This window comes from Triticum dicoccoides, chromosome 4B, assembly GCF_002162155.2.
Source record: "Triticum dicoccoides isolate Atlit2015 ecotype Zavitan chromosome 4B, WEW_v2.0, whole genome shotgun sequence".
Classification (NCBI taxonomy): Eukaryota; Viridiplantae; Streptophyta; class Magnoliopsida; order Poales; family Poaceae; genus Triticum; species Triticum dicoccoides.
The window spans coordinates 384,150,873-384,166,187 of record NC_041387.1 but is presented as its reverse complement, the minus strand read 5'-3'; positions in this window follow the sequence as shown (position 1 = coordinate 384,166,187).

Sequence of the window (15,315 nt, the reverse complement as noted above, 5' to 3'; positions counted from 1 at the left end):
ATGCATGCTCAAGTATATATTTTGAAAGACAAGTCTATTCTTTTTTATAAAAGTGGTTACAATTTGTGTCCTATGTGATTGCTCAAGCGTATAGTTATTAACAAATGCAAATATTTTCAAAGTGTTCATGATTTTAAATGGGCCTTTGCGCCATTTGGCACAATGGGTCATCCAGAGAGCGCGCCACTTGGAAGCCCTTCTCATGCATAGTGCTGCCTCCGCACATCCCGATTGTGGGGATTGATGAGGCAGAGGAAAGCATACCAGCATATTGCAATTTCAAAATTTAGAAAAACGAGAAAGATGCCCAAACGGACAACCTACGAATTTGTAGTTAACATTTAGCACTACATGTTGCCACTGGGTCATTCTGCCATTTAATGTTCTTATATACATTTTTCTTTTCAAACTCAGATTTCTCAGCGCGATAACCATATTTTCAGCTAAGAAACTTCCTTAACTGTCTATACATGTTATACAAATATGGTTTGTTTTTCACACTCAGATTTCTTGGGGTGATAAACATATTATCAATATAGCATGATCTAGCACATGTGCTTTCTACGACCAGTATTGAATATGTTTTTGCAAAATGAAACTATTTTCATTGACAACATGTCTTTGGCGGGTCTCTGCGCCATTTGGCGCAACGGGTCAACTAATAACATATAAATCAAAACATGTCAACTAAGAATCTCTAGATTATGCATGGATTAATTGGTAGCATCAAGAAAACATGGCAACATGATAAGACAGATTCAACAAAGACAGAACATTAACAGCAAGTAGCCCACTTCACGAGCTTGATGCACTCACTACAGGGCATATAAAAATACATGGATTGCACCCCTTTAAATATGGCATAATTATGCTCCTAAAACATCTAGACATTGTGCTCAAAAGAGAATCACACAAAAAGATATAAAAAATGACAAATAGGCAAGTTACAGCAGTTTTCAGCAGTTAACAGCAACATGCACTTTTGCAACAGGGATTAAGGTGTCAAGATGCACCCTAACATGAATGCAAAGCATGGCAACATGTAGAGCATGAAGGGAAGAACATGTGCATATCAAGACCATCATCATAGGTTCAACAAAGACAAAGTTATAGTAGTCACAAGACACCTATATGATGTTAACAAGCAGCAGTTTCAGCAGTTTATATCAATTAGCAGTTTTGCGATGAATATTAAGGCGTCAATATGAACAGGAATATGAATACAAACTACACCATCACGTAGAGCATCAAGTGATGAACATTTTGACATATCATACACACAAAATGGAGCCACATGCACAAAGTTACACCATGATGAAGATGCACACATGATATGGGTTTTCAGGGACTTGGGGGCAAAATTATACCAGCGCGAAACGGGATGGAGAAGTTCCGGGACAGAGAGGTGCAGGCGAGCCGTTTGGATCGGTGTGGTGGTGGATCTGGTCCAGGCAAACTCCAGCGAGAGTTCCGGCGAACTCCAGCGACGGTGCAACGACGAGGAGGAGCAGGGGAGGCCGAAAATGGGTCTGGGACGGGCGGAGGAGGCCGGGGCGAGGCGGATCCGGGCGGCGCCGGCCCGGATCTAGCCGGAGGCGAGGCTGGCGGGGCCCATCGGCTTAGGTTCTGATGGCTTTAATGGACAAGTTAACAGCTCTGTTAACGGCCGTGATCAACCCGGCAAATCAAGCTCAACATGATGCGGAAGTGGCGCAGTTACATGAGGAGGTAGCACAAGCCAAAGAAGACCTGGCAGAGGACGTCAGGATGGCCGCGGAACGAGCGGATTTGGATGCTCAAGCCCAACGGATTTAGTCGGAGGCTTTCCAGCTTATGATGGATCAGAATGCATCAAATGAGATCATGAGGGGAAGGCACCAACCCCGTCTGCCTACGGTTTATGAGCCTAGAAACCTCTTTTGCACACCCGGCGCAGGGCCCAGTAACCCGCCGGAGATAAACCGGGCTACGGCGCCCGGGGTTGGGACGCCGGTTCAACCGCGTGTGACGGAACCCCCTCGTCTGAATACTGCTCCACCTCACCATGTACCAACACCACTGGGTCATTAGTCCAATCCTTTGGAGAACATGATCGTTGCGACGGCATGATTGGCGGCTCTCCCGCTGGATGGCGACTCTTCGACGGCAGTTAAAACACGAAGGGTTAGAGAGCTTCTTCAGACAGCCTTGGCGCAGCAGGAGGCATATTCTTACAGCCGAGATAGGATCCACTCGACCCCTCGCCCAAGCCGGAGCCAGAGCTATAGCCGGCACATGGACTCACCAGCCGTTTCGGGCAACGCCAAGCGCCGAGACCAGCCGCATGGGTATGACCCGACGTGTGATGGAATTCCTAATTTGGTTGTTCAGGATAGAGTGCATCAATAAGCCGAGCAGGCGGCTTACCAGCCCCTTCCGATTTATCCAACGACCTCGGTGGAGGCAGGCGTGACCTCAAGATCTACAAGGGTGCCCTGTTTGGTGCCGGCTCTGCGTAATGAGCGTTTGCCCAAGGATTTCAAAGGACCTCAAAAGGTGCCGAATTACACAGCCGACTTACCCCCTGAGGTGTGGATTGAAAGTTATGAGATGGCCATGGAGTTATTGGAAGTCAGCAACGCTGCGTGTGCCAAGTACTTCACCATGATGTTGGACGGAACGGCCCGTACTTGGTTAAAGGGGCTGCCAGCTAATTCCATTGGTTCATGGGCAGAGTTAAAGACCCGGTTCATTCAGAACTTGAAGGACACATGCAAGCAGCCCATGTTAATTGTGGACTTGACTAATTACAAGCAGGAGGAGGGTGAATCCACGACCCATTGGGTGCGCCAGGACAAAGCTATCATATATTCATCTGATAACATGAACGCCGGCTCTGCAGTTTTAATGTTGGAGAAAAAATGCCGTTTTTTGCCTCTTAAACAGAAGCTGGGGCGGCTCAAGCGTGATTGTAATGACATGGGCCAGCTGATGGCAGCTCTAGTCAAATATGCTGACTCTGATAGTACCAATGACCCCGAGTCTGGCGATGAGAAGACAGGAAAGGGGAAGAAGAATGACAATGCTAAGGGCCCGCAGCATAACCCGGCGAATCAAGGGGGCGACGGTAAACGCAAGGCCGATGGTAGCTCGGAGTTTGTGGCTAACACCAATGCACAGGGTAACAATCAACGTCGTAAGGGGAGGCCGCCTCCTCGGACCGGCGGGTCAGGTCCTACTCTTGAGCAGTTTCTGAATGAGCCCTGTCCAAGGCATGTTACGCCGGAGAAACCAACCACTCACCTTTGGAAAGATTGTACGATTATGAAGGCTTTCAAAAAGTCTAACGCGTTTGACGGAAATCATGGACCAAGCGGCGGCTCAGGCGTCAGCAGTTTCCAAGGCCCGGGTTATGGAGGTGGCAGTTCTAGTTCCAACTTCCAGGGCCCCCAAGGTAATCAGGGCGGTTTTAATCAAGGTCATCAGGGCGGTTACAATCAGCAATCCGGCCAGGGAGGTCAGCAGCAGCAGCAATCCGGATATCAGAGTAATCCAAAGCAGCTGAATAGTGGAGAGTATCATGTGTTTACCACCAGTTTGTGCAAATGGGACCAGAAGCTTCATAAGAGGGCTGCGAACGCTGTTGAGCCGGCGGTTCCTCATTATTTGCGCTGGTCTGAGCAGGCCATTATGTGGAGTAGGGCAGATCATCCTCCCTGGGTTGACAATTCGGGTCACTTAGCTTTGGTGGTGGCACCTCAAGTCGGTGGATACAAATTCACTAAGGTACTCATGGATGGAGGCAGTAGCATCAATATTCTTTATTATGAGACCTTCCGTCGTATGGGGTTAACTGATAAAAATCTTAAGACGTCCAACACTGTTTTCCATGGAGTGGTGCCTGGTAAGTCGGCATACCCGGCGGGCAAGATTGAGCTGGAAGTGGCCTTTGGAGATGAGCATGATTCCAGGGCTGAGAAGTTAACATTTGAAGTGGTTAAAATCAGGAGCCCATACCACATTCTGTTTGGACGGCCGGCTTATGCCAAGTTCATGGCACGGCTGTGTTATGTTTATCTGCAGCTCAAGATGCCGGGTTATAAAGGAACCTTCACAGTGCATGGGAGTCGGAAGATAGCCCTGGAATGTGAGGAAGGCGATGCTGCTTATGCTGAGTCTGTCTGTGCAATAGAGGAGTTGAAATTTTACAAGGACAATGTTGACCCGGCGGATATGACGTCCTTGAAAAAGCCAACTATAGAGCATGACCCGTTGCTGAAGTTTAAGTCAGCTGATGACACCAAGCTGGTTGATTTTGTTCCTGGCGACTCACCCAAGCAATTCGATATCAGTGCTAACTTGGATCCCAAATAGGAAAGCACGCTCATCGAGTTCATCCGTGAGAACCGGGACATCTTTGCATGGAAACCTTCTGACATGCCGGGTGTACCAAGAGAACTCGCTGAGCACACTCTCAATATTGATCTGAAATTTAAGCCAGTCAAGCAGTTTCTTCGGTGATTCAATGAGGAGAGGCGTAAGGCCATTGGTGAGGAAGTGGCCTGGATCTTGGCGGTTGGGTTCATTATTGAAGTTTTTCATCCAGAGTGGTTGGCTAACCCGGTGCTAGTGCTTAAGAAGAATGGCACTTGGCGCATGTGTGTGGATTACACGGACTTAAACAAGGCTTGTCCGGATAATCCTTTTGCTCTTCCTCGTATTGATCAAATCATTGATGCTACGGCGGGTTGTGAGCGCTTGAGCTTTTTGGATGCTTATTCTGGTTATCATCAGATCAAGATGGCAGTTAAGGACCAGGATAAGACAACTTTAATTACTCCCTTTGGAGCCTTCTGCTATGTGTCTATGCCTTTTGGGCTCAAGAGTGCCCAGGCGACTTATCAGCGATGTGTGCAGAATTGTCTTCACACTCAGATTGGACGCAATGTTCATGCTTATGTGGACGACATAGTGGTGAAGTCCAGAGAGAAGGAAACCTTGATAGATGACTTGAAGGAAACCTTTGATAATCTCCAGGTCTACAAGATGATGCTTAACCCTACCAAGTGCGTTTTTGGTGTGCCAGTAGGCAAGCTTTTGGGTTTTCTGGTTTCTAACAGAGGCATTGAGGCTAACCCGGAGAGGATTAAGGTCATCATTTCCTTGGCTAAACCGGCGTGTATCAATGATGTTCAGCGTCTGGCAGGCCGTATTACTTTTTTAAGCTGGTTCATAAGCCGGTTGGGAGAGAAGGCTATACCGCTGTATCAGATGATGAAGAAAACAGATAACTTCGTCTGGAGTGATGCTGCTAACGACACGTTTGAGGACTTGAAGAAGCAGCTAGCTGAGCCGCCAGTTCTTGCTGCTCCCATTGATAAGGAGCCGTTATTGTTATATGTGGCTGCTAACACCCATGCTGTCAGTGTGGCCATTATGGTGGAGCGCAAGGAGGCTGGCAAGGAATATCTGGTTCAACAGCCGGTTTATTACATCAGTGAAGTTCTTATTGAGTCCAAGCAGAGATATCCACATTGGCAGAAGCTTGTTTATGGGGTATTCATGGCCAGCCGGAAGCTTAAGCAGTATTTTCTGGGTCACCCCATCACCGTGGTCAGTTCTGCTCCATTAGGAGATATTATTCAAAACAGAGAAGCCACAGGATGAGTCACCAAGTGGGCCATTGAACTTGGGCCTCATGGTTTAAAGTATGTGCCTCACACTGCCATCAAGTCCCAAGCACTGGTGGATTTCATCAGCGACTGGACAGAGTTGCAGATGCCTGAACAGAAGCCGGATAACACATATTGGACTATTCACTTTGATGGGTCCAGGCAGTTGGAAGGCACGGGGGCTGGAGTCATTTTAGCTTCCCCTCGAGGTGACAAGTTTTGTTATGTCCTAAGGTTGATGTTTCCCTGTACTAACAATGCAGCTTAGTACGAAGCCTTGCTCCATGGTCTTCGGATGCCTAAGGAGATGAACTTAAGCCATGTGAGATGTTTCGGCGACTCAGACTTGGTAGCTCAGCAAGTTTCAGGCAAGTGGGATTCCAAAGACCCGCTTATGGCGGTTTATCACCACGAGGTGGATGCCATTGCTGGATATTTCAAGGGTTATCAGGTGGAACACATCGATCGCAGAAAAAATGAGGCGGCTGATGCCTTAAGCCGTTTGGTGTCTCAGCGTAAGCTGGTGCCACCTAACACCTTCTTGGATGTCTTACATAACCCTTCTATCAAGTTGCCTACAGAGGAGGACCTGGCCGTTCCTGACCTGGAGGCACAATTGGTGGCGGCTCTTCACATTATTCTAGATTGGACAGTACCATATTTGGCTTATATGACCCGGGGCGAGTTACCTGAGGATGAAACTTTGGCCAGGCAGATAACCCGGCGGTCTAAGTCAATGACAATTGCCAATGGCGAGTTACACCATCGCAGTGTCACCGGGGCGTTTCAGCGTTGTGTCTCTCCTAAGGAGGGTCAAGAGATTCTTCGTGAGATTCATGAACGAGATTGTGGTCGCCATGCCGGTTCAAAGTCCCTTGTGGCCAAAGCTTTTCGTCATGGATTTTATTGGCCGATGGCTCACGCAGATGCAGAGGATTTGGTCAGGAAATGCGATGGTTGTCAGAAATTTTCATGGCGAGCTGACGTGCCAGCTCAAGAATTGAGTATGATTCCAATTACTTGGCCGTTTGCAGTCTGGGGACTTGACATGGTTGGGCCTTTTAAACGGTCCAAGGATAAAAAGACCCACCTCTTGGTGGCGGTTGACAAATTCACAAAGTGGGTCGAAGCAGAGCCGATTAGTAAGTGTGACGCGGCAACGGTGGTTCAATTCATTGAAAAGGTGATTTTCCGTTTTGGCTTTCCCCACAGTATCATAACTGATAATGGCACTAACTTGTCCAAAGGTGCTATGAAATAGTTTTGTCAACGTGAGCATATTCGTCTTGATGTATCATCAGTAGCTCACCCTCAATCCAATGGTCAAGCAGAAAGAGCCAATCAAGAAATTTTGAGAGGCATCAAGCCCCGGCTTATGGTTCCTTTGCTGGAGGAGTTGCCTTCTATGATATGGAGTATCAACACTACCTCCAATAGGTCTACGGGTTACACGCCTTTCTTCACAGTTTATGAAGCAGAGCCGGTTCTTCCTAGTGACATCCGTCATGAGTCGTCCCGTGTGGCTGCTTATGTTGAAGCTGATAATGAACAAGCACGCCAGGATGCCCTTGCCTTGTTGGATGAGAAGCGCGATCTTGCAGCAGCTCGTTTGGCGATTTACCAACAAGATCTGCGCAGTTACCATAGCCACCGGGTTAAGTCCAGAACCTTTCAAGAAGGTGACTTGGTGCTCTGGCTCATCCAGGACCAAACTGATATGCACAAGTTGTCCCCACCTTGGGAAGGGCCCTTTGTGGTCAGCAAGAATTTGAACAATGGTCATACTACCTTATCGATGTTCTAGAGCACAAAGACTCACGTAAGTCGGAGGAGGAGACCCACCGGCCGTGGAATATCGCTCATCTTCGGCCTTACTACACTTGAGCCACCGACTCTTATGATGTACATATTTTTGACGATGTATATATTATGATGATTATAATAAAGTGGGGTCTCTATTGTTTATCTTCAAAAGATCATGTGTCTTCGTCATCATAAATGACCACTGGGGGCTGATCGTATTCGAATCTAGCTTGACCCCTTTGGCACAGTTTCCTGATCGTATTCGAATCATAGCTGTTCAAACCTCTTGATCATTTGGGGGCTGGATCATATTCGAATCGTAGCTTAACCCCTTTTGGTCCGACCCGGATCATATTCGAATCAGAGTCGTTAAATATTTAGACCACTGGGGTTGAGTGCAAACAATAGCTATTCAAACAACTTGATCATTTGGGGGCTGGATCGTATTCGAATCATAGCTTAACCCATTTTGGTCCGACTCTGATCGTATTCGAATCAGAGTCGTTAAAAAATCTTTAAGGTCACTTGGGGGCTTCCTGTTCAAACATAGGTGTCTTCACCAAAGAGAACATAGCTCTCGGTACCCTCTTGATCGGCGCAATGCCAAAAACCACTTGGGGACTGCCTGTTCAAACATAGGTGTATTCATCAAAGAGAACATGGTCGTTAACCCTTTTGGTCCGGCTTACTGATCGTATTCGAATCAGAAGCCTCGTGTTTTTTCTCTGCTTGTTGGTTTAAGGTTTTTGAAACAGTCTTTTGGGTTTCTCTTGATCCTTTTTTACCTCTAAAGCATATATGTGGTTTTGATTAACCCGGCTCGACTTTGGATGATAAGTCACCAGCATATGATAAATCATAAACATTTGGAAGTTTTGGCTTCTAAAGATTGGGTTATCACCCTTACTGCGCAGGTCGCATAAACCGGCAGTACAAATTCAATATCACAGGTATGATATTGTTATTATAGTTATGTTTCAAGTTCTGATTCATACCAGCCTTATCTATGATTATTTTTTACACATCAGTGGTTATATGTGAGATATTATGACCCGCACTGCGGTAAACCACCAAGGGTTCTTGTGATCTATTTCTGTGTGCAAGATAGTTCAAGGATTTTCTTATGCACAAGTCAAACAAATGATAAGTGTAAAAAGGGTAAATATAAGAGGGCGGCTTAACAGTGTTGAGCACCAAAATGTGCACGATGGCACGATAGAGCAAAGTCATTGCTATCCTATTACATGACTCCCCGAGTCCAATTGATTAAACTATTTTTTCAGAAAGCTACAAATATGAACTGCCCGGCGGATCAATTTTCTTGCTGGCCTGATGCTTCTGGGTCAACCCTCTCCACTTCTTGGCCTTGTTCTACGTCCTGGAAGGTTGATGACGACCAGTCAATGCCATTCAAAGCTTGAAACTCAGCTTCAGCATCAATTAGCTTGGACGGGTCAACTTCAGGGGCAAAGGTGTGCTTACGGATTGGGGGGGGGGGTCAGGCCTATCACTTTATAATACGGGGTTGGCATCCTCTGATTTCCCACGTCATAAGCCGGATGGTACTTGGTGAGGTCTGTCTCATTGGCGATCAGGCTGGCCACAAGACGTATCTCCTTCACGCAAGCAGCAAAATCCTTCTGTTCAAATGAAGTGCCATCCTCCTTGAGGCTTGGATACCCAATGGCGATGTCGGCCGGGTCTAATTCTAGTAGCCATGCTTTGGCCCGACTTAAAGCAGTCACGGCTCCGGCTCTCGCAGATGAACGCTTTATTTCATTAAATCGTCGGGGCATCACAGACAGCTTCATTAGCACATCAACTAGGAGTGTGGGGGCTTCATTGGACAGAGCAACTGTAGCCAATGCACGTTGAGCACCAGTGTAAAGCTGCTCTACCAATGTATAAACCGCCTTCAGCTTCACAAGCATGTCTTGGTTGAGGTTGATGCTCCTGGGCCTGCATAGTAATAACAGATGAGTTAAAGATAGTTCATATGATCAAGAGAGAGATTCAACACTTGACACTCGTAAGGCGACTTACCAAAGATAGCCGAGACCATCTGAGACACATGGAGTTTTAAGCCAGACAATTCAGTGGTCACCTCTTCAAGAGCCACCTTTGTTTTTTCAGCTCGATGGGTCAAGGCAATCTTTTCTTAAGCCCAGGCATTTTTCTGAACTTCAAAGTCGGCCTTCACTTTTTCTTGTTCAGACACGCTGAATTCAAATTTTGAGTTTGCCCTCTGGGTCTGAGTCTCCTGCAGCTCCAAGCGAGTCTTCAATTCAGACAGCTCTGATTGAAGTTGAGCAGTGGTGGTATGTACATACACCGGATCAAAATCATAAATATCAGTATACAACATTAAGTCCCAAGCCTTTTGCAAGCAACAACACTTGGCACTTGGGGGCTAATGTCTGCCGAAAGCTTATTTATGTGGCGGCTTATGTGAGTAAGTTCCAAGCACTTTGCAAGCATGAGTACTTGGCACTTGGGGGCTAATGCATATTGCTGTTGAAAACCAAACAAGTAAGTATCATCTTTTATACATGAATATAAAGGACCGGATCATTCATGCTGGTTAAACCGGCCCTTAGGGACTACAGATTAACTCGGATGATCAAATGATTCTACCGAAGGATATGACTTATGCTCATGGTTCATCTAAGTCTACAACATATTAATCATAAATAGTAGACTTGGGGGCTGGCATAGTAAGGATAACTCAATAAAGGAAGAATTCGTACCTCAAATTTCTGGTGCATTTGTTTCACCATGTCAACTTCAAGATCGCGGTTGTTGTGCACTTGGCTAAGATAACCAGAAAAAACTTCACCAATGCTCAAGTGGGAGTAATCAGCAACATCAAATCTGACTTTATGTCGTTCAATGTGCTCCTCCTTGGCAGAATACTTGGCTAGCACAGTGGGCCTTACCGGTTCTCTAAAGCCGGTGGCAGTCATTTTCACGCCTTCATCATGAACATCCGCCGTCTTCGGTGGACTAGAGACCTCAGGATTTAAAGACTCATCAATGGCTCGCTCCATAGGGGGGTCAGAAGTTGCTGGCGGGTTATCAAGAACCGGCTCAGATGATTGGGGGATAGAGATCTGAGGTGCTGGAGTCTGCTGCTCCGGCTCATGGACCTTTGGATCTTCAATCGGCTTATTCTTCTTTGCCCTCTTACTGGGCTTTGCTTTTCCACTAATGAGTCAGAAAGGGCAGTATAAGCATAAAAGGATCAGAATGAGTAAAGGATAAAGTAAATCGCCATTACCTAGGAGCAGTCTTGAAAGCCGGCATGTTGGACTGAATTGAATCGCCGGAGGTGGAAGAGATGTATCCTGATAATTTGAGTCGGAAGAGTTGAGTTGTTGACGAGTAAGACCCACCAAAGGATAAAAAGAGTTTAAATCGGGGGTGACCTTATTTTGACGCTTCCTTGGCGTGTTCGGCAAGCCGGAAGAGAGTTCCGCACCCTTGCTTGTCCGAGTTTGCCGCCGGCTCTCGAGCAACTGTTGCTTCAAAATAAAGCGAGGATCCAGATGAGCTAAGGGGTGTGAATATCTTACTTTCCGAGTTACTCTTTGGATTTTTTGTCTTGGCAAAGGCTCGGAGTCGAAGGAAATAATAGTTACCTCTTCTTCCACTCCCTGACTCTTTCCCGTGTCATCCTGATGATAGTCAGTGTCAATAAGATGGTTAAAAAAGGAGCCAAGAGAGTCAAGAGCTACCTCCGACTCAGAGGTGTCCTCCAGTTGAAATAATTCAGAAGCGTTGGGCTTCTTTCCTCTCTTCTTGGCGGCTTTCTTGGCCTTCCTGGCTCTCTTTGCAGCCTCATGGTCATATTCTTTCTTCCAAAACTCGTCATCAGCATGTGAAAATCAGCAAAGGTTGAGTTAAGACAAAAACATCAAAGATAAAGGTAACTTAACTAAGTTTGGCGGCTTACCCCTGGAGTCGGGTTAGCTTTGCAGAAAGGGCTTAGGCCCACTTTGCCACAATCTGCTAGACTTTCATTCAGAAGCGACTTCATCATATCATTGATAAGGTCATCATGTAACTCATCGGGGCTGTGGCGCAGAGGATCCTTTGTGTCACCTGTGTAAGTGCACATTAATCCGGAGCGGCGGCTCAAGGGGATGATCCGCCAGGCAACCCAGCACCCGACCAAGTCAATGCCATTTAAGCCGTTCCCCAGCAGAGCTTTGACTTTTGCAATAGTAGGGGTGAGCTTCTGGCGATCAGCAGCGGACAACTTGTCGGGGAGCGGATGATCGGATTCCAGACGCAGGGCACGAAAGCCGGGCAGAGGGTTCTCATCAGCCGGAGAAGTGTCTTGGCAGTAGAACCATGTCTAGTTCCAGTCTTTGGGATGACTTGGCGGCTACGCATAAGGAAAAATGGCGTCTCTCCGTCATTGGATTGAGACCCCACCAAGTTCCAAACTAGGTCTGTTGGAGTATTCATTCTGGCGGTTCAAGTAAAAGTATTCTCTGAAAAGTTCCAAGCTGGGCTCTTCTTCAAGGTATACCTCACAGAACACTTGAAAGTTGCATATGTTAGACACGGAATTGGGTCCGATGTCTTGAGGGTGGAGGTCAAAAAAGCGCAGAACGTCTCTAAAAAACTTAGAACTGGGTGGCAAAAAGCCCCGGTTCATATGATCAATGAAGACGATGACTCCCCCTTCTTTGGGCTGAGGCTTTTGTTCTGTCGGCTTAGGGGCACGGTACGACATGACATCCTTTTTGGGAAGATAGCCGGTTTTCACGAAATCTTCAAGCGTGTTCCCTGTGACGATGGAGCGAACCCAGTTGCAGGAAGTGGTTGTTTTGGGTGGCATTGTGAGCAAGGAAGCCTAAAAAGAAAAGAATAAGTTTGCCGGTTCAAAATTAAGCCGGAGGAAAAGGTATTTCAACACATATCAGAGTGGCGGCTTATAAAGGGGCCTAATGGTATATGACTCTTTACGTCAGGTTATTTAAGCCTCCATGAGCAGTTTGATGTTATCTATTGAGCATTGCCATTAAAATTCGGTGGTATGAGCCGCAATGGTTAGGTGGATCTATCAAGTGCAGTTTTTTGGCTAAGTTTCACACAAACAGGTTTCACAGATTGCAATCATTATTTTGGATCAGCGGCAGTTCAGAAAAAGGAAATAAATCAAGACCTAAAAACCAATACAGATGAGTTCATAAGCTCTAAGGGGATCTTTTCTTCAAGGAAAGGGGGTCCGCTGGTGTTGAAAGTAAAGGCAAAACAGATATTGCATCAGTTATGCGCCGTTTTCAGATCAAAGAGGCTCACGGTGCAAGCACTGAAGATGAACTGCGACGAACTATGAAGAACACAGAGAATTTCAGAAACCCTAATGTGGATCTGGGGTACAGGAAGGCAAGTACTTACAGATGCAGATCGACTATGGAGGGGCGCCGCCGTTCTCTGGTTCATTCAGGGTGATGCAGCGGCCAAGGATGAGGACGACGGTGTGCTTCAAGGTGGTGGCAGAGCTCGAGTGGCAGAAGGTTGCGAGAGGAGGAAGACGATGGAAAGGAGGAGAATGAGGAAAGACTGGTCGTGGCTATTTATAAGGAAATACTAATAAGTGGGCGTGAAAAACGAGGAGGCCAAAACATGGTTATCCAGCTGCCGAGACGCCTCGATTTTCGGAGCGGTTATTGAAAGATAAAGATCCGTTAAGATATGTTGGATAAAGTGTTAATTAATGACAGGTGACGTCATGACGGGTTATCACAAATCCAGAAGATGATATCATGGCGGGTTATAAATTCTCGCACAAATGAAGAGGAGAAGATTTTTCCTAAGTGTTGAAGATTGACATAAACCAGTTCAAATCAATCTGGGGCCTAATGTTGGAGATATAACTATTAGGTATGACCCGCCCAGGAGGGGCCGGGTTATACATATGGCGATTCATCATATGAATCCCAAGACGATATTCGAAGATGGCGGTTCAGTTAAGGGCCCAAGGCCAAAAGGCGGCTTAAGGCCTGTAGAGATAAACCGCCATATATGTATGACTTGTATTGTAAGGCAAGAATAGATAGTCACCGAGCTGGACACTGTTTATGAGCCGGACGGGACTCCGTGAGCCGTTGGGCGTCGACCTGTGTATATAAAGGGACGACCCGACGGCGGTTCAGGACAAGTAAGATCAGATCGAAAGCTAGGTCAAGCGAATTCTCTCCCTGGTAATCGAAACATAAGCAATACCACCTCAAACTGGATTAGGCCTTTACCTTGACCGCAAGGGGCCGAACCAGTATAAACTCTCATGTCCTTTTTCCCATTTTAACCCCTTTAAGCTTCCTAGTTGCGATGGCTCCACGACTAAGTCCTTTTGCTAGGACATCTGTCGTGACCTTTCCACGACAATTTGCTTGCAAGCTTATGACGTGTATTACCAGGAGGGCCCAGAGATACCTCTCCGATACTCGGAGTGACAAATTCTAATCTCGATCTATGCCAACTCAACAAACACCTTTGGAGATACCTGTAGAGCATCTTTATGATCACCCAGTTATGTTGTGACGTTTGATAGCACATAAGATATTCCTTTGGTATTCGGGAGTTGCATAATCTCATAGTCGGAGGAATGTGTATTTGATATGAAGAAAACAATAGCAATAAACCGAACGATAATTATGCTAAGCTAACGGATGGGTCTTATCCATCACATCATTCTCCTAATGATATGATCCCGTTATCAAATGACAACACATGTCTATGGTTAGGAAACCTTAACCATCTTTGATCAACGAGCTAGTCTAGTAGAGGCATACTAGGGACACGGTATTTGTTTATGTATTCACACATGTATTTAAGTTTTCGATCAATACAATTCTAGCATGAATAATAAACCTTTATCATGAATAAGGAAATATAAAATAACAACTTTATTATTGCCTCTAGGGCATATTTCCTTCAGCGTCCTGCCGTGCACGGGTCAAATCTGGGCGGGGGAAAGACATTTTTCGCCTGACAGTGGTGGCCCACGCGCCACTTTTTCTTTCGCCGGAGCCCCAAAGTGCCCCCCAGTGCGCTGGGTTCGGCCCGGGATCGTCGGGCCAAAAAATGGGTCGAATCGGCAGAAGTCGAGGTTCTGGGGGCACGACTGGGAGTTTCTTTTTGCGCCGGCAGAAAAAAGGCGTCTTGGGGGGCCTGTTGGGGGTGCGGCTGGAGATGCTCTAAGGCCAACTCCAAGGTGATGTCCTAAACAGACACAAAATTGACCCGCCTTTTGTTTGTTTTTGTTCATTTGGTTTGGCTAGGTGGACGCCGCTGTGCGATTTTGTCCGGCAACCCGTAGGTGTGCCCAACGTGGGCCGACACATTAAAAGAACAAAACAACAGTTGAAAGTGCAGTTCATACGTTAAATAAAATTAAAGGCATTAAAATAAAACATCTGCTGGGTCCGCGGATCTAGGCGTCCGCGTATCTAGGCAGCGGCGGTGTCCTCCTCATTGGTGAGGTCGACGTACGCCGACACATGCGTCTAGGGGAACGTCTGCTGGAAGGCTGAAAGCTCTGCCTTCTGCCGCTCGGCCTACAGCTGGCACTCTACCTCCTCCCGCTCGGCCGCCAATGCTCGCGACTCGGCCTCGTACAGGTGTCGCTCGCCCTCGTCGCTCGGGCCAACCACACGAGCGTGCACGACACGGACACCGGCATCGTGCTTGCAATGACCATGTTTGCCCCACCAATGGACTCCACTCCGGAGAACAGTCCGCATACGCAGGCTCGGGTGCAGGGCGGTGCTGGTGGCGGTGGCGGTGGGGGCGCCTTGGCCTCCACGCCGGCCGTTGGCTCCGCTAGTGCCTGCACAAGGCCAGACCA